At 39.7% G+C, this 26,061-nt stretch overlaps 1 protein-coding gene across 4 annotated transcripts in view; it reads left to right on the top strand.

Annotated features, from left to right (window-relative positions):
- LOC135467130 (FMRFamide receptor-like) overlaps positions 1-26,061 on the top strand; it is a 119,723-nt gene that overhangs the window by 57,420 nt on the left and 36,242 nt on the right. For 3 of the 4 annotated variants that reach the window (XR_010444162.1, XM_064744903.1, XM_064744895.1), the window contains exon 4: positions 15,264-15,323. The gene's annotated coding sequence lies outside the window, so the exon portion shown is untranslated. Of the gene's footprint in view, positions 1-13,989; positions 14,048-15,263; positions 15,324-26,061 lie in introns of those variants that run through there. The other variant, XM_064744911.1, reaches the window with a different exon arrangement.

The raw sequence follows: 26,061 nt of genomic DNA, 5'->3' as shown, positions 1-26,061 counted from the left end.
CATCATCATGGGTTGTAAAATGTTAGACCTGTGCCCAGACATTAACGATTACGCCTTGGCGTTGCCTGATTTATTTCTGCAGAATGTGTCAGAATATCAAATAATAACAGATTTTTCTGGTAACTGCGGGGTGTCTACACCGCAGTTGGTAATAATCCATTCAAATCTGCGCGAAAGATCGTTTAGCTGATTAAATCGGCATCGATTCCAAGTGCAAATAGCCAATTTAAAGACATAGCTCTGCTATACCTCTTAATCTAACTTTTTAGAGTCTTTAACCCGGTCGTCTATAACGTTAAGGGATCATTCGTGTAATATGACCATACTAGCGCTCTGTCCACTGACCACTGGATTTTCACAAGTTGCCCGAATGACACTGGAATTAATGACTTTATTACATTGCATATTTCATTACTAGTGCAGAGGTTTGTTCATCACTTCAGCAACTTTTTAGGCGTTGTTAAGGAGCGTAACACGAAAGGTACGCGAAAAGACTGCTGAAATTCAACGGATTTGCAACCCTTTTAAGTGGGTTTTGCTCTAAATGCCTACTTAACGCGAATTCATTATTCACATCGGTTCAGTTTTTGTGTTTGGAGATGAGAACAAAATTGTCGACAAAAAAGGAAATTTATTTGCTTGGCACAGTATGGCTTCCCTTACAGTGTCGTTAGCAGCATATTATTTTATCCTCGGGCCACTGTCCTTCCTATTTCATTCTTGTCGTTTCTTTTATCTGGTGAGGTTCCATCAATGTTGTAACAAAACAGAGAAGTATTATGTAATCTGTTAATCTAGGGAACCTTTGTGTCCAGCCGTGAGGCGAAGTTAAAACTGCTGTACCGATGAAGCCTAAGGCACCCAGTCTGTTCATCCATCCGTACGTCAGTCCGTCACTCTACTACATTAACAGATTCTGGAGTTTAGTACGTTATCAAACTTGAAGTATGGCTTCATTTTCAACTGGTGGCTGATCTCTAGTTTTCGTGCAAATTTCTACCTGGGATTATTTCTCCGTGGACATGCCTTTAGGGATAATGAACGGCCGTGCAGTGCTGTATAGTTATCATATGGTTTGCAAAGTTGTTGACGGCTGTAATGAGGTATACACTATCAGTCAGTTGATATATTTGATAACAAAGACAGATATTATAAAATCTTGCAAAGTGCGGTAGATTATTAGGTAGTGAGTATTAGGTAGTAGTTAGGTAGACATTTTGTCCATAGAAAATCACGGTAACGTCAAGAACAGTTGTAGTGGATGATTTGGACGTCGTGAATAAAGTGTAGTGGAACAATATTCATGTGGTAGACCGGTTATCAAAGACAGATCACCATGTAACACCAGTGACACTGTACCGGATAGCTAAGATCTCCACGGATTTATTAGTGACCAACTATAAAGAGATAAAGATCACTATAATACCAGGGGTATTGTTGCGGGTATCAACGATATCGTTGACAGAATGATGAACAACTGTCATGTCATAGACCTTTTTTCAAAATCGGATCACTTTAATGCCAAAGACACCTGCAGGGGATAGTTGGGATAAAAGTTGTGAGTCAGTATAATGTGGCAGACAAGTTTGCAATAACAAATCATTGCATTTTACAATATTTTGTTGTGAAAGACGATAATACCGTGAACATTAGACAATGTTGTAGTTATCTAAATTGTTGTAGTAGCGAATGTCGAGGGCATTGTAGTAGATAAATATATTCATGTAGCCAAAATGGAGAATGCGATAATGTGGTGAACAAGTATGTTGTTGAGATTAGCGTACTAAAAAAATACCGTGATGTCGCGGGCATTGTAGTGGAAAATAATTTTATCAAGTCATTGTAACAACATGATGTATTTGTATTTGCACGGAAGACGATCAGTCATGTCCCAAGAATTGAATTGGCAGACAGAATCTTTTCTGTAGCTCATCGGCTGTTTGGTAAGTGTATTGAAGCAGAACTATGGTTAGTGGAAGCAGTTGGTTCACGAGATGCTGGTTCAATCCAAGAAATTTCTCTACCCCCACTTTCTCATTGTTTGGGGGGTTCTGATAACAATAAGCGGCCCTCTGTGTTCGTGGGGACATTTGCGAAATCGTACAAAAAGCCACTTATTTGCCGTTAACTTGGCATGCGTTAAATTCTTGAGAATGGCGTTAAATGTATGTATAAGCATGCTTGCGTTGTTAGGTCATGTTAAACACATTTTTCAGTCATATGACGGTCTGTGTATATATACTTTCTTCTTGTGGCGGGGCAAAGTGCTGGCGCCTCTGAATCATCATGCTAATGACACCCGACCCAGCCACATCGTGTTGACACCGGTCAACCAGTCTTGTTTCCTTGCTGTAACTCTCATTACTGAGCGAGACAGCAACAAGTAGCTTTGACATGACTCGAACTTGGTTTGATCCCATTTCTCCCGACTTCCCGGCTGACGCTCTAACCACTAGACCACCGAAGCGGTTCGGAAAAATGGCGTTAGACAACATTGACATAAATAAATATCATTCATACAGGGAAACATGTCCGTGCCTTTAAACCCATCCGGATGTCCTGTGTGTGTTAAACTTTCATGGTTTACCGATAAGGCTTCTTCCTCCGCGAGCTTCCACGGCCAGATATAGGATTTATTTTGTGATTGAGGAGTCGGAGTAGTCGTGCTCGTACATTGTAGTTGTGTGAAAATCTATTGGCCACTTCGACGGACATTCCCATCTGCTGGCCTTACAAGAACAAAAGGTTAGACTGTCTATAGGTGTGCTCAATATTGCTTTCGTTAGCTGAATAACGATCTGTGGTTCTATTCCACCAAAGTGCGGAGTATGATTCCTTCATACCTTCTCTCGTGATAAGCATGTGTGATTCATAAACACCAAAATACAATTATGTTGAGGGTTACAAGAAAATAACGAGGTTTATTTCTGTTGAATATAAAGGTGAAAAGCACCAACTAGCCTATAGAATATTTCCCCTTTGAAAGGAGAACGAACTGAGTGCAGATTTCAGAACTGCATTTTTGAGACCAAGTCACGTTTGCTAAAACTTGCTGACGTAACAGAACTACTCTATCATAATTTGATGGAGTTGTTAATGGAAGTGATCACGGTTTGCAAACACTGCCATGCATGGATTGCATGTCGTGCATCTCCCAGGTTCAGCGCTAAAACACAACTAATAATGCAGACAAAGCACATTTCAGATATGCGCAGCTGGATCGGCTGGGTGTTAATAATATAAATCAGAAGGAAGCCGTCGTATGTGTCATTCAGCTGGCAGAAGATGGCTAGACAACACAATTTTACATTGTTCGTTACGACTTTGGATGTTATCGCAATACAATGACAAAAGAGCCTCTCACCAATGATCTCTCTGTGAGTTCAAGTCCATTTCATGCTCCGGTCCGTCAGCAACCTGCTCAAGGTCTTGGTTTCATTCGGGCTCTTGTCTGATTTTCTTCCACCACAATGTTGGCCGCCGTCGTATGAGAAAAATATTCTTCATTACAATATAAAACACCAATTCTAAAAAATGATAATTTAGGGCTCTAAATAAAACAGCTAAAAGCCACTAAACATGCTGCAGGCTGCTCCAGAAAAAGACAAGAAAATGAGAACAACCAATTCAAATAGAACCATGTACATGTAAGTCTTTGATTTAGATTAAAGCAAAACATCTATTCCATCCAATGATAAGCACTTGAAGTTTCACTGATGCCTGTTATGTCGGCTGACCAGGAATCTTATCCCTACTACTCACACCCGTGCATGAAAATCAAATTCTGAAGATCGTGCAAATACCGTGGTGTCAGAGCCAGATAAATTTCCATGCCTTGGTAAACATGGCCGGCTTTAATCAGCACGTTAGTCACTTAGGAGCAACATGTAAGCGCCGTCAGCTTTGAAAAGAAAGGATAACAAGTCTGTTTGCGTGCTGTTGAGCTCTTCAGATTTAGTCCTCTTTTCGCTCGCGGCAAACAACGTTTTGCTGCATGGCCTCCAGGATGTCAACTCTTTCGTATGAAATTACGACTGGTTGCTGATGTTGATAGGTCTGGTTGTCTCCCATACCTGCCATTAGGGAGCAATTAGTATGCAGAATCTGATCATTCATCATGGGACACATGTCCCCCTTGAGGTGCCGAACGACTCTGTAGTAATCCAGCTAAACATCATCATTTGCACGAAAAATCCAGCCATCTTTCGCCTCTGAAACGAGTCATTAGGGGGTGTAAATTCCCAGCCTGAACCTGTTGACCTGTGGTAGAGAGAAGACCAGGCGATATTCTGTACGTTGCTAGAAGGCACTTTTTCTGTATAAGTCATTATATGTGGGGGCTTCAGCTATGTGCTTGTGGGCTATTGTGTATACGATGCATCCTTATCTTGCTATGTTTTCCCAATATGTATTAAAAGACAACAGCATAGAGAGCAAAACTAGAACAGCGAGGATTGAGTGACAAAGTAGGTAAATGGTCACACGTAACAGGTGCTCACTGGTCAAGAATTACTCAGAATTGTGTATTTTCATCACATTAAATACCGAAATACATTTTAAAATCAAAGGGGAAGGTTGCACATGAGGAAATGATAGAAGCCTTTCTTCCTGTCTGTTAAACTACACTTCAGTTGGGAGTGGCTACCTCATAAACCCTTATCTTGAATTGTGGAAACACGTATTTGAAAATGGCGTTTTAGGGGTAATATCACAGTTTCTCCTGACAATTCCGTGTGTCTTGACACAAGCAGACAGTGACTGAATATTTGTCCAATTAGCCTGCGAATGTGACGAACGGAAGGACGGCATGCAATATTACATCTTTGAAGCTCCGCTATCGATGTATAAATACGGCGATTTAAATTGTCAGTTCGAGAGGAGTGATTGAATATTACTTGTCGAGAACTGACAATTTCTGTTATCCCAGCATGCGCTATATGCTTCATCATACGGAAAAAACAGGGGACTTGCTCAACTGATGTCTTGAATCGCTGAATTTGTACATAGCGTAGCTTCAAAGGGTCACACGAAGGGAGGTAACTGTAGTAGAATAAACGCACGTGATCGTTGGATATTAGCACGAGATCGTTGGCTATTGCCACGTGAACGTGGGTTATTACTCTGTGAGCGTGACGTTCATTTCCTTGAGCACGAGATCGGTGTACGTCATGTTTCGTGGAATATAATTTGACCGTGTATCTACCAATCTAAACCAAGGGTCACTCGCCTCTTCTAATATCAAATGAATATTCAAGTTTAAAGTCTTAGACGTCGTAAGCTGCGGATGAGTTCATTGCGTGTTATATACACGTTTCCAAGAATCCCATGACAATTTGCCAAGTTGTCCCATTTGAATATGTGAAACGACATCTGGGTTCACTAGTATGAAAGCCTTGTTTAATAACCCCAATTCTCAGGTAGTGGTGAAAAGAAATAGTCCATTTTTGTTACCCTTGAGGAACTCGATCGGTAATTACCGGTGGGAACGTGGTATATCATTGTGTATTTGGCTCATTTAATTGTTCACAGTTATTAAAACAACTCCTCGTGATTTTTTAAGAGCTGTACGAGCAATTAATAATACTAGTTGTGAACCTAAAAAGAACGTGCACTTGAATTTTCCACGGTTTTAACCCCATGTTGGTAATTGCAACGACCAAGAATCACAATCCTGACTTCATATACATTTGCAGAGCCTGTCCTGCACATAAGATGCATGGTGAAACATGAATCTTGTTTGGCCTTGTAGTCGGAAATACAACGTAACTAGTCTAATATAGATTCTCATTACTGGTTTCGTTGAGCGGCTCCTTGTTAATTGGCATCGAATTCTTAAGAACGCATTGTATAGGGTTGTGTTCACCGCCTTGGTTATTTGACGATATGTATATATCTGGTTTCTATGGAGCAAGCGTGACTTCGGTGTCTATTCAGTAAAGAGGTGACGCGTTCAGTCTTTGGTATTACAGTACCCCTTTTCCATACATTTTATCATCATATGTAATATATATACGGAAATGCAAACCTTCAGATCGTCATCAATCAGTCAGGTGTTTCATCAACTAAATCAACTACATTTTCATATAGTAGGGCTTTAATTTCACAGATCTCGTGTCGAGTAATAGTGTGACCACGAAGCTAATTATCTGAAGTCCTTTCTCCTTGCACTTCCGCGTAGGGTGACATGCCCTTCGTGCGCTTACAGCTGATAATTAGCAAGCTTAAGTGTGTTTTCATCACTAACCCAGGTCTTACGTGATTGTTGGGCATGATGTGCTGCAGTTCAATTTCCATACCTGATTGGCTAGGAGCTGTTTAAGTTATCACATATGATTCATATTAGGGGGCCTCCGTGGCTCAGTTGGTTAGCGCGATAGCGCAGCTTAATGACCCAGGAGTCTCTCACCGATGCGGTCACTATGAGTTCAAGTCCAGCTCATGCTGGCTTCCTCTCAGACCGTATGTGGGAAGGCCTTTGCTGTCGTATGAGTGAAATATTCTTGAGCACGGCGTAAAACACCAAATGAATAAATAAATAAATAAATAAATGATTAATATTGACCCAAGTATTACATTGCAAGAAGTGAACAATTGTGTGTTTGTGGTTGGGTTACTGAACAGGGGCCAAATGTACAATGCCTTTTCTGACTACTAACGGCATGTATGTGGTTTAGTACATATAAACGCCTGTAACTATCTTTATATGACATTGTTTCAGAAGGCTTGTGAATGCAGGTAATCGTTTTGTATGCGAAGTCCTTTGAATTTTATGTATTGTGTGTGTTGGGCTATCTCTTAAAGCTTTTATGGGCCGTGAATGCGACTTTGAGATATGTAGAAAATGTGGTTGATTTTCAAATCATTAGCCCACACATTCGAATCCAGCTGTCGGTATTTGCACTGGGGCTTTAAGTAAAGAGATTTGCCAAGTACCTGATGCCCGTGTTTCCTCCATAAAAATGTGCATAAAAAATACACCCTCCCCCCTCCCACCCTCTCCCACCTCACCCCCACACATGAAGGAAACATAACTGGTTGGCCGGGTGTCAGTATAATGAGACTCGATTGGGTATCATGCCTGGTCTCTTCGGCATGATACTTAAGTGGCGGCAGAACTTTGGCGACATGAACTCGCCCTGCTACAAGAAGACACATGATATGTACACGCACCTAATGACTTCGTCGTCATATGACTGATAAATTGTTAAGTATGAGGTAAAATCCCAAGCATTCATTCATTCATTCTAAGGTGTTCTGGCTGACCATCACTAATTTTAATTTAGAATTATTATTTGCTGTAAAGATTTGTAAATCACCGGTAAATTCATAAATGTTAATGTAATGAATCCGGCATCAAACTTTGTTCCACTGCTCTACGAATTGAGTTAGTAGACGAGATGTGATTGGAGTTCTATATTTCAGTTTAATTGAGTTATTGTTGTCGCTTGTATGGTGATTTGCGATGTTTGCGACGCGCTCATCGTGGTTTGTACAGTGGGTCACTTTACAGTGTGTCACCAGCGCACTTGATCTGACGAATGACAGAGGAGAAGGGATATAATTACGTAAGTCATAAGGTCTAACGCAGCAACTCATTAATACAACTCGAGCTGGGTTTTTTTTCCAAACTGTGTTCTGTTGTTTCTGACATGTGCATCACTTACACTCAAAACTAACCTGGTAATATTAAGAAAAAGTGTGTTGTTTGAGTGATGCAAGAACGCATTCTGTTATGATGACATAATACTGTGTCATATTGAGCATAATATCTATTCGTCTAATGGATTTTTAACGTTGAATTAATACAATATTTATGTTATATTTAGTAGAATAATATGTTGCAATAACAAAATACTTTCTAGCATCACTCAGATAACAGACTTTGTATGAAAATTAACAGATTAATTGTTTTTGGTGTAAAGCACAGCTGGCCATGTGATAGTCAGGGATATACCACAACATCGGGTCTAGGTCATGACGTATTCAGGCGTCTTAGGTGAGGGAAGGGCTCAAACTAGGCCAGGCTCAAACCGTTCACCTTTGTATAAATGCATAGATTTCTTTGTTTGTCATAAAAGATAACGGTTGAGTTACATTTTTCAACGCGTCTATAGGTGCACAAGAAAAATTACCGGACACCAGGCAGAAGCTATAATGGTCACCTAGGACTGCTTCTCGGGAGCGTGGAATGACAGGGTTCTGACCCTCTTTGTCGTAATGTGAATACAGAGCTGTTGACAAGCCGTGGGTGTATCGACAGTATTACCTGGTCAACTTGTAACCTATGTCAGAAAGGTGCCGACCTGGATTTTTGAAGAGCATTGTACACTGTGAAAGTACAACTACAGGGAAAACGTATCGTAGTGCCCCGGGCTAACTTTGCAACGATGCCCTATCAGGTATCATATCTGACTACATCACATATAACAGCACGCATTCTGTAATTACGATCATGTGTGGGCGAAATGGTCCATTCACAATTCAGAAGAGTGTCGGCATTCGGTTGATGCAATGGATAAGGTATGTGTCACATTTGGGAAAGTAAAGACCCCTTTTATCTACGACTATGGGCAACTCTGCAAGGCGGTCGTTCTTTCTGCCTGTTGATCTGTCGATTAAATTCTGACACCCTTTCTTTCAACATGGGTGTTCTGCTTATCAACATGAGCCATTCACTTTACTATTGGTGTTTTACGTATTTTACGAATGGATATTTAACTTATACGACGGCGGACAGCATTATGGTATGGGTAAACCTGGCCGTGCCCGAGGAAAACACACGACCATTCCATTTACTTAATTAGGTATACTGATAAAATGTGCTGATGTGATTATTGTCGGCAACGTATAAAATGAAAAACAAGATACACTTCCAAAGTACTCATGCAATACGCCTTTCCGGTTAAGCTGCGGGTTCAGGGCACTGACATTAAGGCTTACTGTGTAACACACTTCTCCATATATATAGACCTGCATCGTTTATTGCATAATTTTGAGTTCATTATATTTGTATGACTGACAGCTTTTAATAGAATTTAAACCGACCGCTTCTTGCACAAAGAGCCAACAGTATATAGAAATGCGTGGTAAAGTGTGGCTTGTCAGATATTTGCGCAGCTGCCATTCGCCTAACATATATACAGGAGAACAAGAATTGATTTCGTCTCGTAGTGTAGGTCATTTTCATCTGTAACTCCAGGACCAGAGATACTCTCTTAAGGCTTTGTGTAAATCAATAATAAAAATCAATTTTATAAGGTTAAGTGTACTGAGCGTTACAGAACAGGGTACAATAATAATGAAATGCATCCTAGGTCTGCTGAAGTCCTACGCATGCAGAGGTGTCCTTAAGAGGTCTCCATACTGGTCACATACACTGACCAAGGTCAGAACTGTTGTATAGTGTATAACGAATACATTAGCCACCGAAAACTGTGTCGGAAGTCCATAAATCAATCGACAAATCGCGAAAAATTTTATCCAGATTGTGCCAGTGTCAACCCAAATCTGCCCACATCGTCATGTATGTTTGATCATGCCTCTGTTAGACGAATGGTGGGAGGAAACCAGGTAGAGCCCGTGGGAAACCCACGAGCATCGTCAGGTTGCTGCAGACTTAACTTATAATATTGTTGCTATACATTTAATTGAAGAAATGAAGTTTGTATAAAATTTTGGTCATTAATCCATAAGTTGGATTCCGGACACACTAATTTAGCTACCTCTTTGACATGAAGCAGGTGTTATTGTAAAAGATGATAATATAGAAACGGATTTTTGCCAGTTAATAGTATTTACTACTGGTTTGGGCTCCTAAGAGCTTTATATATGGTGGCAGGAAGAAGCATACGCAGACAGATGTGATTGTCTGATTTATGATTTGCCATTTGCGCCTTCGTGCTATTTGGAATTTTGTCAATACCGTTTCAGACATATTATATTTACATGACGCTCCAGTATATAGGAGTAGTCCATACATTCACCAGCAACTGTCGGAGATAACATGAAATACGGAGGGAGTGTGAAATACGGAGTTAAAATGAAATACACAAATAACGTGAAATACCAAGATAACGTGAAATACAGGGGCTCCATGAAATGACATCTGATCTTTGCCCTTACTACCGACGGAGAGGATTCCCCCCTTATATTCATCTCCAGTGAGACTAATATTTAAAGATCTACGGTTTTCCCTGTACATGGTTGATATTGATGTATTTATATACAAGTTTATTTTCCTGCTATTGATCTATGTTCATTTAAAGCTCGGATCAATACATGGATAACAGATTGTGAGAAACATATTGGTGTAGCCTACGTTGTTGTAATACCTTATAGTGTTTCAGTGTAACTGTGCTCTATGGTTTTAGTCATGGAAGGAAAACCAAAACTGCGTAGATATTTTACCGGTCATGTTATTAGTTTCTTGCTTATGGTCCTCGTGGGGGCAATGGCTCCGTGTACGTTTAAGTCGGCATTTCATACTTTGACTCATGAGGAAATGTGATAAATTGTGACTGTACATTAGGCAGGGTCTGCACTATCTCCAGTCCAGACTAAGAGTCACAACCTTTGTCCTTTGTCGTGTAACGATATATAGTTGTCATACGGGCAGGCGCCCCGGGCCAAATTACCCGGATTAATAAGTATTTATGTCTATCGATTCCCGATAGGTATTTGCTCCATATCTGCTGACCTCTTTTGCCCACAGATCTGGGTCGCTAGTGGGGGTGGGTAGATCCCAGTCTACGTGAAATTCCTCTCTCCCTGAGACCAGATTATCCTCATATATTAGTATTGTAACTAAGCCAGATGCTTGCTAACGCGGAGCAACTGGAGGTTGATCTCCAGTACAGCATTGACGATTATTTGTACCATAAACGGTCATCGCATTCTGTGCTTCTGTGTTTGAAATAGAAATGGGGAGGTGGCGAAAGTGGAATGGGGGTGAGGGAGAGTCATATCACAATAGAAGGATTATCCGGATTAAATCCGATAAACACAGAGGGGTTCTATGCAGGAGGTTCATTTACATTAATAATATTTATTTAAATTAATAATACTTATTCAGTTTCAAGATATTACAGCTTTCCAAGATGTAGAAAATAAGAGGTGCGATCAGCATATTGAGTTATGGAGATTTCACCATCTTCAAGTCTCTGTTTCGAATCTCTCGGCAGTCTCATGGTGTCAGTAACACCGTGGATAGTATACACTTGATCAAATACGGATTGGGCAGTGTAAAATGTCCCGTCGCAGAAGATGGTTGGTGACTGACATGATGGTCAGTTTTATGGGTGAAAACGACCGGAGCGCCCGGCGTAAACCATCGACCGACCTAAGGACCATATTGGTGACAAGTGGTCTGCAACGATCCTATGCCACTTTTGTCGCCAAGGCAATGGGAGCAGGTGAGGGAGGGCAATTTATCTATGGATTTTTGAAGATACAATACTACTGTAAACCTGAACAGCATTTAGTACAAATAAGCTAAAAAGCAACGTTGTTAAATTCATTTAATTACGATTATAATTATGGGCTCTCTGTCATATTTCCCTGATACGGTTTTAGAGCATGGATGCATATTTGTGTATATGTATTAACCGCTTCTTAACTTGTCATGTAAAATGATATATCAATTTATCTGGAAACGATAGCCATTTTGGGCCATATCGCCCAGTATGCAGGCATTAGATATTTTCACAAACCCTTTTCAGAATTTTTTTAACTTCTTTTCAGTGATTGATAATAACTTTATGTCAAAATAGAAAATAGGCACTTTGGGTTAGCATACCTTTGGGGGTTTTTTTGTTTTGTTTTTCGAATTACTTGATATGATAAATATCCTTACCAAACACCCCCCTCCATTCCCCGCCTTCCCCGGCCTTCCCAAGCCCAGTTGTTAAGTGAGATAATGTATATTTCGCTTCAAAGGCTAAACAATACATCTCTGATCATTGCTAATGATCTGGGAATTGTTTCATTACCAGGCATTATGTAAGCCTCTATCCTCCCCGGACACCCTGAATGCTGTTGTAGGACATTATGCAAAGATTCGGGAAAATATTGGATTTTAAAACTCGGCTATACGACTTTTGGGAAAGTTTTGTCTTTGTACGCTGGAGATAATCAGACGCAAATACCTCCATATCTTTCGTCTGGAACTTTCTCCTATTCTCTTTGTGTCACATATAAGCCCAGACAATCCAATTAAACATCGCCCGAAGACTAACGGCTACAGAGTTAACCGAAATACCATGCATTATTTGCAATTTATTCAATTGGTGGAAGCGTTCCTCAGTCCAGATTCTCATTTCTCCAATTTTAACGATCAGGCGTGCTGGGATACGATTAGACCAATCAAACTTTAACAGACACTCGAATAAGTAGGAAGCCTCCATTCCGCTATCTCTATTAGCGGCTACGCCAATCAGTCAGCATCTACCCGTGTGTCCGATTACTTCCCCAGCGCAGCCTTAAGTCCTACGCTGAGACTTTTTCTGGTGTTGAGTAACTTATGTCTCAATTTACATGTTTTTTGCCGTGATTTGTTCAGATGTAGCAAAACGATTTAACGCTTCTTATATGTAGATTAATGTAAGTGTCCAAATAATTTGTTTATCCCACCAGATTGTTGTGGTCATATGACTGAAAAATTGTTAAGTAGGACGTTAAACCCGAAGCATTCATGCATTTCTAGCTGATTATTGTTTTATACAGGTGGGGCCTACGTGAGCTGTTTTCAATAATAACACTTTTATATCACGCCGTATTGATGGAGTAGGTTTTGAATCATGCAGCTGCTTCTCTGCATGAACTTGACAATCCATACCGATCGTCCAGCGGGGACCACCGATACCCAACTCCCTTTTGTTATCTTCTCGGTATAAATTTTTGATGTTGGCCTTGTCCTCTTACCCTCGTGACATCGGATTTTTGAAGTTTTCGAAATCGCTATGACGTCTCAAATGAGTTCTGCAGGTTACCACCCAATGCGGGTAACCTTAATGATATATATGCTTTGTAAGAACCGGGCCAGTCGATACAAATCCGATAGTCGCACATTTCTCAAATCTCCTGGCGCAGAAATCGGATTACGCCAGGACAGGAGTAGGTTACCGAACGTGATCAGTTGTCAGATCAAGACTATGTCCGGCCTTTCTCCTGTACAGAACTCTGAGAGACTTTCTCTGACAAGTCTTCTCTTTCGGATTCTGTGAGGTGTAGGCTAACAACGTGGTTGATAAAAATTCCAGACGGTGCAAAATAATTTTCTTTCTGGAACACCTCCGCCTAACAATTCTGACGACAAACAGCAAACCTGCCCCTAAGGCGCCAGTCGCGACAGCAAAAGAACTGTGTTAATAGTTGGATGGATTCATTTATTACCTGCGCTTCACTAAGTTTTTCTCTGATACAACAGCCTGGAAATGAGGGCTTGTCCTACTGGGTTTGGTATTTATAGGCCTGTCTGATTTAGAGCACAGTACGGAAAACTACGATATAATTATAGGCCTGTATAGGCCTATTTTGACATGCATGTTCTCATTGTTTTTTACAATTAGGCTACATTAAATAAAGAAAGCCTCACAGTATGTCTGGTTTAAAAGCAAGACTATACTTGGAATTATATTCTATATTGTACGACAAAATTTATATACTTTTAATCATTTTTGAGAGACTTCTTCACGCCTCAAAGAGGCGTTGTTTTTTCACATTTGCCAACATTTGTTGAGCTGCTTTCTAATTAATCATGGTGTCACCAGGGAAATTTGATATAATTTATGTACAGAACAGGCTGAAAATGAAGATCGGGTTTTAAGGAAAATCTTACATGCAAAGTAATTGGTGGAAATGAGGAATGCACAATGTGTAAAAATTGACAGGCTAAATGCAAGCTTCGAATAACGAAATGAAACCTATAATTTCAAGGGAGATAACTCTTCAAGATAGATGGCGCTTTACTATCCGGGTTTCTTTTGTTGTCAAATTTTGTTTACACTGTTTCTGGAACTCAGAAGCCGTATCTTCGTCCACTTAAGTTTAAGTTTGGTTGAATATTCTTCATTAATTCGATGATTAACTACAAATTACTGTTTATGTGCTGCAGTGTTTCCATTCTCTGTTGTTTCCATATTTGTTTACACAAAAACTGTTTGGCTGTCGGCGCAATTTTTTAACAACATCAACAAAATTCTGTGATATTTCTTTGTTTTGTAAAGATGTAGGCTAAAGCTTTAATATGTCTATCTAGAAGCACATTTATTGAGATAATTTGTGCCATTCTGGTTTATCTTTAACCTAGGCTAGGTAGGGGTACAGGAGTGGTATGTGATATGCACATACTCAGAAGGTTTCCAGTTACCATTTCATATTCGCTAAGAAGAAGCTATTTGTCAAACAAGTGTAGACATATTCATAGCGTTCATTTAATAAGCCATGTATGTATTTAAGCTTAATACCACAGTATGACCAAAGTGTATATTTCCATAAATTTGTTCAGTCGAGCGATCGGTTAGCTCGGAGCGTCTGCTCATTTGTGGAGACCTTGAAGTATAACGTATCCCATCCAGAAAGACATACATGATATGAATTTTCAGCTGATAGGCTGGTTTCAAGGAAAGTCAGGATTTTCAAATAATGTAATATTTGACCAAAAATGGCCCAAGCTAATCAACAAGTGGAAGAAAATTAAGCTTATTTTGTTGGAAAATATTCTCTTCCCTGAACATTTTGTAGTCTATTCCACACTTTATGAATTTGTTTTGGATTGTAAGCCAAACATAATAAATAAAGTACCGGTCCATGCAAACAAATTCCATTGTAGTTAGCTTAAAAGGGTCTGATGACTTAAAATTTAAGGAGACTTAAGTTTTTCTGTAACCAATTAATTTGCTTAATGGGTGACTTATTCATAACGTGGACATAACTGTGTTCATTGATGATCAGATCAGTTTTCTCAAGTGATTTTAACTGCATTTATAATTTCACTTGTCAAACTGTCGTCCATGATGTTTCACTAATAACGGAGATTTTCAATAAATTCATTGAAAAACTCACAGGAGATGTCAGAAAATCTATTTTGTTTAGCTGGTATCCATTCAGACTTTAGTGTTTTCATGACAAGAAAAAAGTCTTTAATCGAAATTGTATTATAAAAGAGAGTAAAAAAAATTGTTTTTAAAATTACATGGAAAGGCCCGTCAATGGCATGAGAATTGAGATTTTTTCATTCATTGTTCTTTTTATTTTGTTTTGTACAGCTGCAGATCCTCATGTGACGTTTTGGAATTACATTTGTGAGAAAACATCAAGTTCCACTGGTAAGTGTTTATTTCTGTCCTTTGCCTTTTTTTTATCAGCCTGCGAATACATCTTCAACCAAGTTTTCATCACCAGGGCTGTCGAAATGGTCACAGGTCGCTTGTCTTCCCTGAGGATTTGTCCAGTTTCTGTTGCTATTTTATATTTAGGGGGTTGAAAGAGAATTAAATGTCATGGGAAATAGTAGTACGGACATTAAATTCTCTTTGGACTGGCGTCGATTAACGTTGAGAAGTCCGAGATGTTTGAGATGAACGTTGATACAATGTGGTTATCACCGCTGGTTTTCAATTGATTATGTCACGTATACTTTATCCAGTGCAATGGAAGAGCCAGGTTAGTTCTGAGAACAACTTTCCTATCCTTTGGGAAAAACGTGAGATGTGATAAATTGTAGTTCGATATCCTCATTCTCTGTTAATTCATGACATTCTTTTTCTCAACTTCCATAGTTTTTGTCATGCAGGTGGCGCCATTTTTACCCTCACTAAATAGCCCCTTGAAGGTGAAATTGTCATTTGTTTTATCTGTTTCCTTTTTTCTGTTCTGAAGCTCTACTTCTTTTTGTACAGCCTTTTCAATGTTCGTGAGCAATTCCCATTAAGGCAACAAAAAATGTATAAAATAAAATGAAGAAACCAAAATACAAAAAAAGTTTAAATACAGGTTGGATTGGAAATGGACATTACCCATTCATCTGAGTAATCCTTCAACCACCGTATCAGCACCTCACCTGAAAATGTCTGATTTACATGAACGTGGAAAGAAAAAAAAAATAGTTTTTACTATTGTATTATTTTTTGGCACGATAAGGGCCTGATAACTGTAAATAAATTCAGTTAACACTATGGCACAAGTGAAACATTCCGGCATTAAATATCAATGATTGAACTAAACAAATAAACTGCTGTTTAAGGTGGAGATACAGGTCAAATATCGGGTCAAATATAGTGCTGTTCTTGGGTGTGGGTGGAGGGAGGGGGGGGCATATAAACTTCTGTACAAGCCTCGTCAGTACTGGTTTGAGATAGGGAGCTGAAACTTGAATATTGCATATTTACTTCTGCAGTTGTGGGCGGCTATATTCTCAGCGCATCGAAAGTAATTGTGAATAAACTCACTGTCATTGAACGTGGAGTTCACATCAAATGAACTGATGTGATATAGTTGGGTATACTGTAGTCTTTTAAATAGGTTCCTTCATACTACCGTTTCTAGTCATGCAAGTCTACAATTCCGTGTACAATTCTGTAGAATCTTCGTCAGTAATAATTGGTGGTATGAACATCAGCATGACGACGTGGATATTTTGTGCATTTGTGCGCTGCCATAAGTTTTTTCGTTATTCGTCATCACTGAATCAAATCTGAATGCACATAAAAACGTCTTTCTTGGACTTTATCTTAGTTGTGTGACAGATCGTTAGTACATGTAGTTGTCATATAGCTGGTTTATGTGTCCGTTAGCTTGTTTGACTCCTGTACAAATCAGGATAAAATCTTGTCTATGCCATATCCACATAATAGTCGCTGACAGAAACCCGAAGCTAGTCTGAAAGCTTTTGTGTGTACTGTAAATGTATGCCTTGATATTGCCTTTAGTTTTCCTCTGTGGACACAGAATATTTGGATAATGGCTGCTGGTATTAACCTGAAGGTTAGGGCACATCTTTGGTTTGTGTAGTAATCCTGAATTTCCCGTCTGTTAGGTCGGTTTCGGTCCGCAGACAAGGACATAAGATATCACCGAAGCTGTCTATTAAGGTGGCTAGATGAAACCTTAAGTCCAGCAGACGACGTTGATAAGTATTGTTGGTGTGCACGGTAATATTGATTTTGATAGCGTCTCTCGCTCCTTGCCGTACGCTCGTGTAGCATATTGGTGCAAAATAAGGTATAGTCCCAGAACCCATGCAGTGGTCCTTGATTTCGCCTCTTGTGTTTTTTGTTATGGTTTGTTATTCAGTGGAAGTCAAGTTAATTAATGGAGGAAGCAGAACGTGGAATAAACCATTGCAACTTTGCTAGGTACCTGACTTCCAAACTTCAGGAGGGTTGGATTCGAGCCTGCAACCCCCTCTAGTCTACGGGCCAATCGGCCTCCACGGAACTAAGGCTTCAGTGCATGGGCCAGTGGTAGTTCAAAGTTACTTCAAGAAGATTAAAGCCTTACCCAACATTCTTAGACCCAATCTAAACTAAAAGAGGGCGAATGCCATGCTTTGAAGTTATCTTGGTCAGATTTGAAGAGTTTACTTAGCAATTTATATTTTGATTCGTTTATGTATTTTAATCTTTGGCAGCTACCATGTAATACCCTAATGTAGCATTGCAGTGGTGTCGAACCATGGCCAATTACCTGAATATGTATATTCAAACCTCGGTGAGTAGTACATTTCTGGTACAGTACGCTGCCTCCACAGCTGTTTTTTTTGTGGTATTGAAACCCCACAAATTGCCTTTGATAACGCTTGGTAGTCGTGATAAAAGAGCCACGGACTAGGAGTTTCCGTTACGCTTTGTCCTCGTCGGCTGCTGTTAGATGTTTGAAGGCCTCCACGTAAGGGTGGTATGTGCGTTGGCTGTATTGATCATCGATTACTTTAATAACTAAATGGCTGACTTGTGTTATAATGACCCGTAAAAATTCGACAGGTAAGATTTGCTGCGCATCCACTCTTGAGTCTGTATCGATATCCAATAGCAGTAGTACCTCCTTGCATATAAAATGTCCGTCATAAAACAGAAAACCGTTCACAGATCGAACCTTCAAAGACACGAAAATGACAGAATCTGGAGGGAAACCATTGTTTCAGGTATGACTTTGATCTATAAATAAAACACACGGAATAAAGAATTTTCCGCTTTCTGTCAAATAAAAATTGTAACTATTGCATCTAGTTTTGAAGTTAAGCCTATGTCCGATTTACGTCTAAGACAGCTTCACAATCTTTGGGCCCTGGACCCATTCCACGAAGCCAGTTCTGGTTTATGTCAAAATTAAAACCTCTTCGCAATACTTAGTTTTTGGTTCTGGAAGCTGAAATTTAGACACTTTTGTCTTAAACATTAATGCGGTCATTAATTTTAATTTCTAAAGCCGAAAAATAAGCTTTAAGATCGTAGTTCAAATTTTCGGTGTAGTCACATATGATTTTGTGGAGGCTAACTGGTATGAAGTCATTCTTAGATAGACAGTTGTTTAACTCACATAACACTACAGTCTTTTAGCCTGGTGATTTCTGCGCTTATGGATTCACTATGAATTCATTTCTTTGCCCGCAAATATGTGTAGATGGAAAGTTGACCGAATTATTTGATTACCCAAATCCGCATAATATAAGTGAAACAATGTAGAATGCAGAGGTAGCGATCATTACAGCGGTTGCAATTTTTGTTCGTGCTAAATGTATGCACGTTGAGAAAATTTTCAGGGACATCATCTTATGAACCTTAGATATAACTGGATAAACTGGCTTTCCTTCACTCGAGGGCCTGGGTCCCTCCCCAAGCACAAGTTTAAGCGGGGTGTTCCACAGGGATGCCTTATCGACCCATACCAATTTCCTCAAATTAAGTTAACTAATTTCCGCTCATGGGATAATCAGAGTTAGCTGTATTTCCCCGGAGAAGTGATGTGGCATGCATGTGTTAAGATAAATAACTTTACAAAATCACGGTACACGGGTTAAGTTTTGATCTTGTGGAAGACATTATCCCAGTTTATGGACAGAAACTGTTCTGCACCGTCATGCCCTCTGCTAGCAGTTAGAGTCAAGAACAAGATGGTCAGTCAAACGCACCAGTATACACTTTTGGGGTGATGGTTGCTTCATATAGGAGAGAAATCGCGACAAGTTGATCTCGTGTTGTTCTAGTGTCATGCTTGCGTCTGACGAAATGCATAAGTTTTGATGTGACCAGTGATAACGTGAATTTATTTACATCGTTTTTGTCTGAGGTTCGTTTTTTCGAGTGCCATAATAGAAATGACGAAGTGCTTCAAAATGAGGAAAGATGATTTATCACTATAATCATTTCTATCTCCTAGATCTCATGCAAATTTAATTTTTGTGCTTATTTATTGACGAGTTTTAAGTGCAATATCAGACAGATAAATTAGTATCACAACATGTACGGGTATTGGAATTTCCTTTCCCTGGATTAACTGGCCAATTATGAATTCCTGGTGTCAGACAATTTCCGCTCATTTTTGCCGACTTTCCGTCGTACAAGAGACACGAACTCTACCCGTACAGCCATTGATTCATCTGCATCATCTCAGACTGATCACTCGCGTCATTAGTGACGTCACGTTAGTAATGAAGTCGACAAAGTATCGACACGAACCAGGTCTTGGAAAGTTACAAATTGGCTAAATACTGCGATTATAATGTCTGTGGGTGAAATTGCCGGGAATTATTTGAACAGCTTGTAATTTCTACATATCCGAATCACTGTGAATTCCACTAGTGGAAAGCTTGTATCCCAGACTTGTTTGAAGTTGATTTTACAAAATGGAAACGGAAATGCAACCTTGTAATTACCTGACAAATTAACTTGTTATCACAGTCAAGGGACAGCCATGAATTGCATAATGATTAAAAAGGCCGACGTAATCATCAGGTATGTGTACATTCCTCTCCCTGTGAACGCTTCTATATTTAAACAGCCTTCAGAGTAGCCCTCGTCCATTTCAAACCCGTGACCAATCACATCGCTTGATTGAATCCAGGTTCTGCTGGTACGATTGCGGCTTTAAGGCAGCAGATGATGTTTGTGAGGTACTTTCCGGTGGGGTATGATGTTCTCCAATGGGTCTGACCGATTCCCTCTACCCATGGATCTAACAGTCGCCTGGTCGTATATGTGAAACGGCCTTGAGAACGGGCCCGTTAAAATCCGTTCATATATATATTCGTAGGGCTTTATTCTAACAGTTCCCTTGCTTGTAGCAAGGGACGCACCCCTCTAACAGTATGGTTTGCATAGACTGATGCGTTGCAGTTTTCCAGAACAAGCGCAAAATCACATTAGCTTCGACATCTCCCAAAAAATCGACCGCGTAGGTTTTCTGAGATGAGAGACGTCCAGATATAGCGCACTGTACAGCTGACGTAAGCATTGATCTATGTACAATGTCCCTTTAACGTATTACAAACGCTTCCAGTCACTGTATCCCATCTTGACTATTAGATCACGACTTTGATCCTAGATATAGGTAGCATTTGTGCCAAGGAATGTTGACTGAAACGTTTATCAATGTAGATATATAATCCGTATTAAAAGGCTTTTAATTTAACCAGCGACATAACCTGCAAATTGCCTTATATGTTGCCACACATAGTGTTACAGTACGTGGACACCAAGGAATGCCATTTTGTGAACCGTTTTCTATATGACAATCTGCCTTGTTTCTTGTTGATTCCCTTACCCACTCTACTCGGACATCGACTTTTTTAATATTGGGGATATGTGAGAATAGGCTCGTTTTGTTTCTTAACCTTTGAAGCATTCGTAAACATATTATTATAGTTTTTATTTTGGAGTGTTGGGTTCAGTTTAAAAGTATAAAGGACATTGATTATTCATCTAAGTGTTTAAAATTCTCTGACAATACCATTGTTGTTAGTGGAACATGTATAACGGGCGTGTCCATTACACATCATGAATCTCTAGATTGTCACTGAGTTTGCTAAGTGGAGAAGCAAGTGATCTGTGCGTTAATAAAGGGTAGAATTCCATGGCTGCAGCGACCGTCATAAGAACTTTTTTCCCCCATTCCTGATTTCCTGCTTATTTCACGATGTGTCTTTCAAGTGTGTCTAAAAGCTCTACATTCCTCGTCTATGTGAATCACGGAGCTCAGTGAAGATGAAGGATCAAGAAAATGACATGTATTTTTCATTAAAGTCAATCCGTTGTCTTATCTGTAGATTGCGTGACGATCAGTGCCTGTGAATATACTGTATCAGGAAATCATTAAAAGGACGTTCGTGATCTAAGCCTAATGGTTGCTGGTCTCTAGGCTGTCAGAACACGAATGAGAAATACCGTTTCGGTGACTGAATGCGTTATAGCGTCCGCGTCGAAGTCGGGAGCCCCGGGATCATACCAAAGACTTGGTACTCGATGCTGCCTCGCTTGGCGCTACGCTCTGAGAGGGTAGAGCAAGGAAACAGGACTGATTGGCCTGGTGTCAGTATAATGTGACAGGTGGGGTGTCAAGCCTGGTGTCTTCAGGATGATATTTGAGAGGCGTCTTAAACTCGCCCTGCAACAGAAGACACAGTGTATATGTACATACACCCATTTACTCCTCGTCGTCAAGTACAATGATAAAACCCAAGCATACATACATAAAAATCTATACGAAGAAGAGATATTGCCGAGGTTTTGTGCTAAAGGGAGTGTACTAGGTGTAGATCTAAGGCCCATAGGGTACTAATTGTTCCAGAAGTGATTGAAACAATGTCACTGTCCTTAATCTGATTTACTATCTTAGATAAAAGTATAACTTCGGACATAAAAACATTGTGACCCTTTAAATGGCCATTGCCTTGACGACTGTCTGTGGTTGGTGAAGACCCTTGTCAAGGCTAAAGCATTCAGCTGACGGCTATTTTTTGGTACAAGCATATCGATCAAGCAATCTGCCAGAGTATTACATTTGTAGACTTGTAACGTGTGGGAGCTTTTCCCGTTGAGTAATGGAATTACCGCCATTACCATATCGTCATGTTTTCCACCTAGCCGAGTGTGGTCAACAGAAGTAGGTTCTGTTTTAACCAAGAAAACGTTCGGATTTTATTTTGCACTGTGCTTGTGAAGACACTAAAAGCCTGTGCCAACCCACGACTGCCATGGGTCACCGTATGCTGTTAATCAGACTGTTGTCGTTAAAGCATGAAATCAGTGGGAGACTAATGTCGTTATCCCCTGTTATGGTCAATTTTAGCCATCATAAAGATTCAGCTTGTAAAGAAATAACTTTGGCACATGATACATTTACACAAATGGTGCACGTATGCAGATGTTCCTCAATTGAGAAAGAAGTCTTGATATGACGCCTCCTAAGAGAATTTGTTCTTGAGCAAGATAGTAAAATTAAGTTACATTCTCGTTCAGGTAGGAATCAGCCAACTGAGTAGCTGTTTTCAGCGGGAATAAAGGCGAGACGTACTGAACTTCAGTGTAAGCATTTATCATGTCTGCCTCAAATCCCTCTGGTCTGCCAAATTGGATGTCTTGCCGCGGATTATGCTCGCTTGAGTAATTTTTTGATTATTTTATGAGGGAAAACTTTGCCATTAGATGAAACGAATCCGGCAGATTTTTAGTTTCTGTTGTGTGGAGTCATTGTCCATCGTTTCCCCCCTTCTGGAAGAAAACGCATTTTTTTTTCTTCACGAAATTCATAAGAACCAGTTGGAGGGTGATATATTCTGACAAAATTGCCCCTACGTCCTCCCGAGGTGTTACTAAGGCAGGGCATGGGAATTGCTGAATGGCCCAAAGCAAATAGACGTCAGTTTGGATTATCAGAAAACCAGAAATGAAATTCATTTAACGTGATCTTCCTGCAATGGAAACAGTTCCCTGTGCCTATTACACCACGCGAAATATTCCGAGAATATCACAATGATATTCCCAGGCCGAGTTTAATGGGATTTCTTTTTGAGAGCTCTCCTTATATTTCTTGACACATTTTTGTCGATTCGTTTCTGTGGCCTCGTTACTTTCCTTTGTCATTTCGTACAAGAAACGATCATCATTTGGATTTCTGTCCATATATACCAATGCTGATTACCATATCACATTTTATTACATTACATTTGACCGTCTACGGCTTCTGCCTTCGATAGCCTCGTGTACTCATCCCGTACAAGCTTTCATAATCCGTTCTGTTGTGTGGAACAATTCATGTCAACGCCGAAATGTTATCTACGGCTGAGCTTGGAGTTTAGGAATAAATACAAACTCATTCATTAGAATGAACACAGTTCCCTTCAGCCAATATTAGTGTGGTCAGCACATCACAATTATACCTCGGAATATTCCCTATGACACGCTGACACATTACCCTGTCATTCAACAAATCCAAATATGGCCACTTCCTCCCTTACGCGGATTATTTTAGACACATTTTTCCTTACACAGTTGATCGTGATCCGCTGTTCTCCGTTATACTGCGTCACACCTGTGATTCTCTTTTACCACTCTAAGCATGGCAAGCGTATTTTTTATAGGCTTCTCAACCAAATTACATATAAAACACAGAAGTGTCAAATTCCCGATAACGCTTTCATGTTATCAACAAAGACAGTTTGATGCAATCGCCGTGCTACTTGATTATTACATGTATTACATATGTGATATCAATACCAAATTTCAAAAACCTTTGTAACAGTGTCGGCATTTTGGCGCACACAGCTAACAGGAAGTATCTGTCATCTGCTAGCCATTGGCCTTGACTTTCTCCTCAGCTGGGACCAATCATCATTGTCCTTATACCAGAAACAAGTGGTTTGCTGCAACTACATGTGCATTAATATTCAACATGTTTCGCAACTTTAACACAAGTTTAATTCTATAAATTACCTTTTGGTACAACTCATCAGAAATCCTTCTTTTTGTGGTTGTAATGTGGGTGGGGGGGTGAGGGAAGAAGAAACTCGTTTCCAGTGCGTCATAAATTTTGAAATCAATCTGACTGCGATAAAAGCTCTGGTTGCTTTGGGTTTGTCTAAGATGAGCCAATCGACTTCGCAACGCTTCAAATATTCATTGTTTGCGATATCTTATTTGATTTCATTTCCTGCCTGGACCTGCGTGGGTAGAGTGCGCAACCTGTACTTTGATTGCCATGTAGGATGCAATGAATACCAATAAAGCGTGAACAATCTTCACTGAAGTGAAATTTGAAATCAACGAATGACGTTTTGTTTTTGTCACAATCTTTATCGTAAACATCACTCCTTGGTTGTCATTCAGATTGCAATGAATACCAATCAGGTGTGAACAACTTCATTAACACAGAACTTGAAACCAGGGCATGACGTCTTGTTTTTTGCTAAATCTTCATCGTGAATAAAAAGTGTCGTATTGTTGTAATTTGACACAGTCTATCTTCTAGGTGTGTAGAACTAATTAGTTTACACGAACAAAACATGTTTTGAAACAATTTTGAAACAAGTGAACATATGTAATGAGAATCCATTAACGTGATGTACAGGTACAGTGTGTTTGTTGGTCTTTGACTTTCTTGTGTTTAACTTTCACCATTCTCAATGCCCTTAGGATGTTGCTTGGAGTATTCCTTTACCTTCCGCATACAGGGAAGCGCTTGGCTGATACGTCCTCGTCGTCTAACATGTAGAACTTTCGGTTTTTATGACCAGGAGAACAAAAACGGTTTTGTAGTAACCTGAGATAGAAGAAAATGGTAAAAAAGCCCATTTAAATGTTTGCGTTTATGTGTTGACGTGCAGGATTTGTTTTTTTTATGTGACGAAAAGTAACATTGGACATACGTGAAAGTTACATGGGGATACGTGAAAGTTACATGGGATACAAGAACATAGGCCAGAATCCGAGAAAGATGGCCTATTATGGAGAAGCAATCTGCATAAATCGTTAAAACTTAGAAAGGTGTTTTTATTTGCCTTTGACTGGATTGCATAATATGCTACTTTGTGTGAAGTAAACAGATAAAATACTATATTAGATATTCTGTTCTGTTGTACACCAAAGTTCTTTTATGCATATCTATTAATTTAATGTTTGGTTTTAGAAGGTTGTAGATTTTCTTTATTACTACAATAACCTAATAAAGGGAATATGAGTGTCAGGTGCATGATCTAGATAAATCAATGGATAATCACTGACAATTCGGATCTTCTCAGTTCACCAAAGGTATGGCAATAGTCTCTAACTAAATATTTTTATAATGATTTTATTAATATGATCGAATTACTAAGTGCGCAGATTTCGGAAACAGGCAGTAGAATGTAGATATTTACTGCCATAAGACGATTTTTCTGTACCTGTCAACGGGTATGTCCCGCGACTTACTTACTCCAGTGTATCGCACACTGTTACCTGCTGTTTAGAAAGTACTCCACCCACGGCTGCTTTTTTGCAAACGGTCGGGGATTTTAGAGAAAGTGTCGTGAACGATTATACAGTTTGCTTCCCAAGGTTGTAATACTGTACATTCTCTAGCACTTCGTTTTTGTAAGTACTGATATCAATTTACCTATTGGGGTAAATGTGGCAGTGATGGACGTCATGAGGAATCACTTTTCAGACCATGTGAACACGAAATATATTGTCCGTGAGGACGCAAATCGTGGTTCCATGGAAAGCATTTTTTTTATTCCAGTATCAGACGTTGTTAATACTTGTTTACTGATTCACGGATTAGTCCGAATATTCAGTAATAATTCAGGAACCGGAAGTCCCTGGAGCTTCCTTGATGGACTTGTGTTGTTGACTGGTACGTCCGTGTCAGAACGGCTTTTCTAACCTGTGGTGTATGTTATCACTGGGACTTCTACATGGGCAGTTGGTTTTGTTCAATGGGCGACCTAATGAGGCCATTCAGAAATAAGATACGCTAAAACCCCCCAACACAAAGCTATATCTGCAAACTGGAAACCAGACTGCTTGGACTTTAGATGTGATTGTGCTTTCGTAACTGTAATAGGTGTCATAAAATGTATTGTATCTTGAAGAG

Source organism: Liolophura sinensis, chromosome 1 (genome assembly GCF_032854445.1).
Source record: "Liolophura sinensis isolate JHLJ2023 chromosome 1, CUHK_Ljap_v2, whole genome shotgun sequence".
Lineage (NCBI taxonomy): Eukaryota > Metazoa > Mollusca > Polyplacophora > Chitonida > Chitonidae > Liolophura > Liolophura sinensis.
This window is presented reverse-complemented; position numbering and strand designations above follow the sequence as displayed.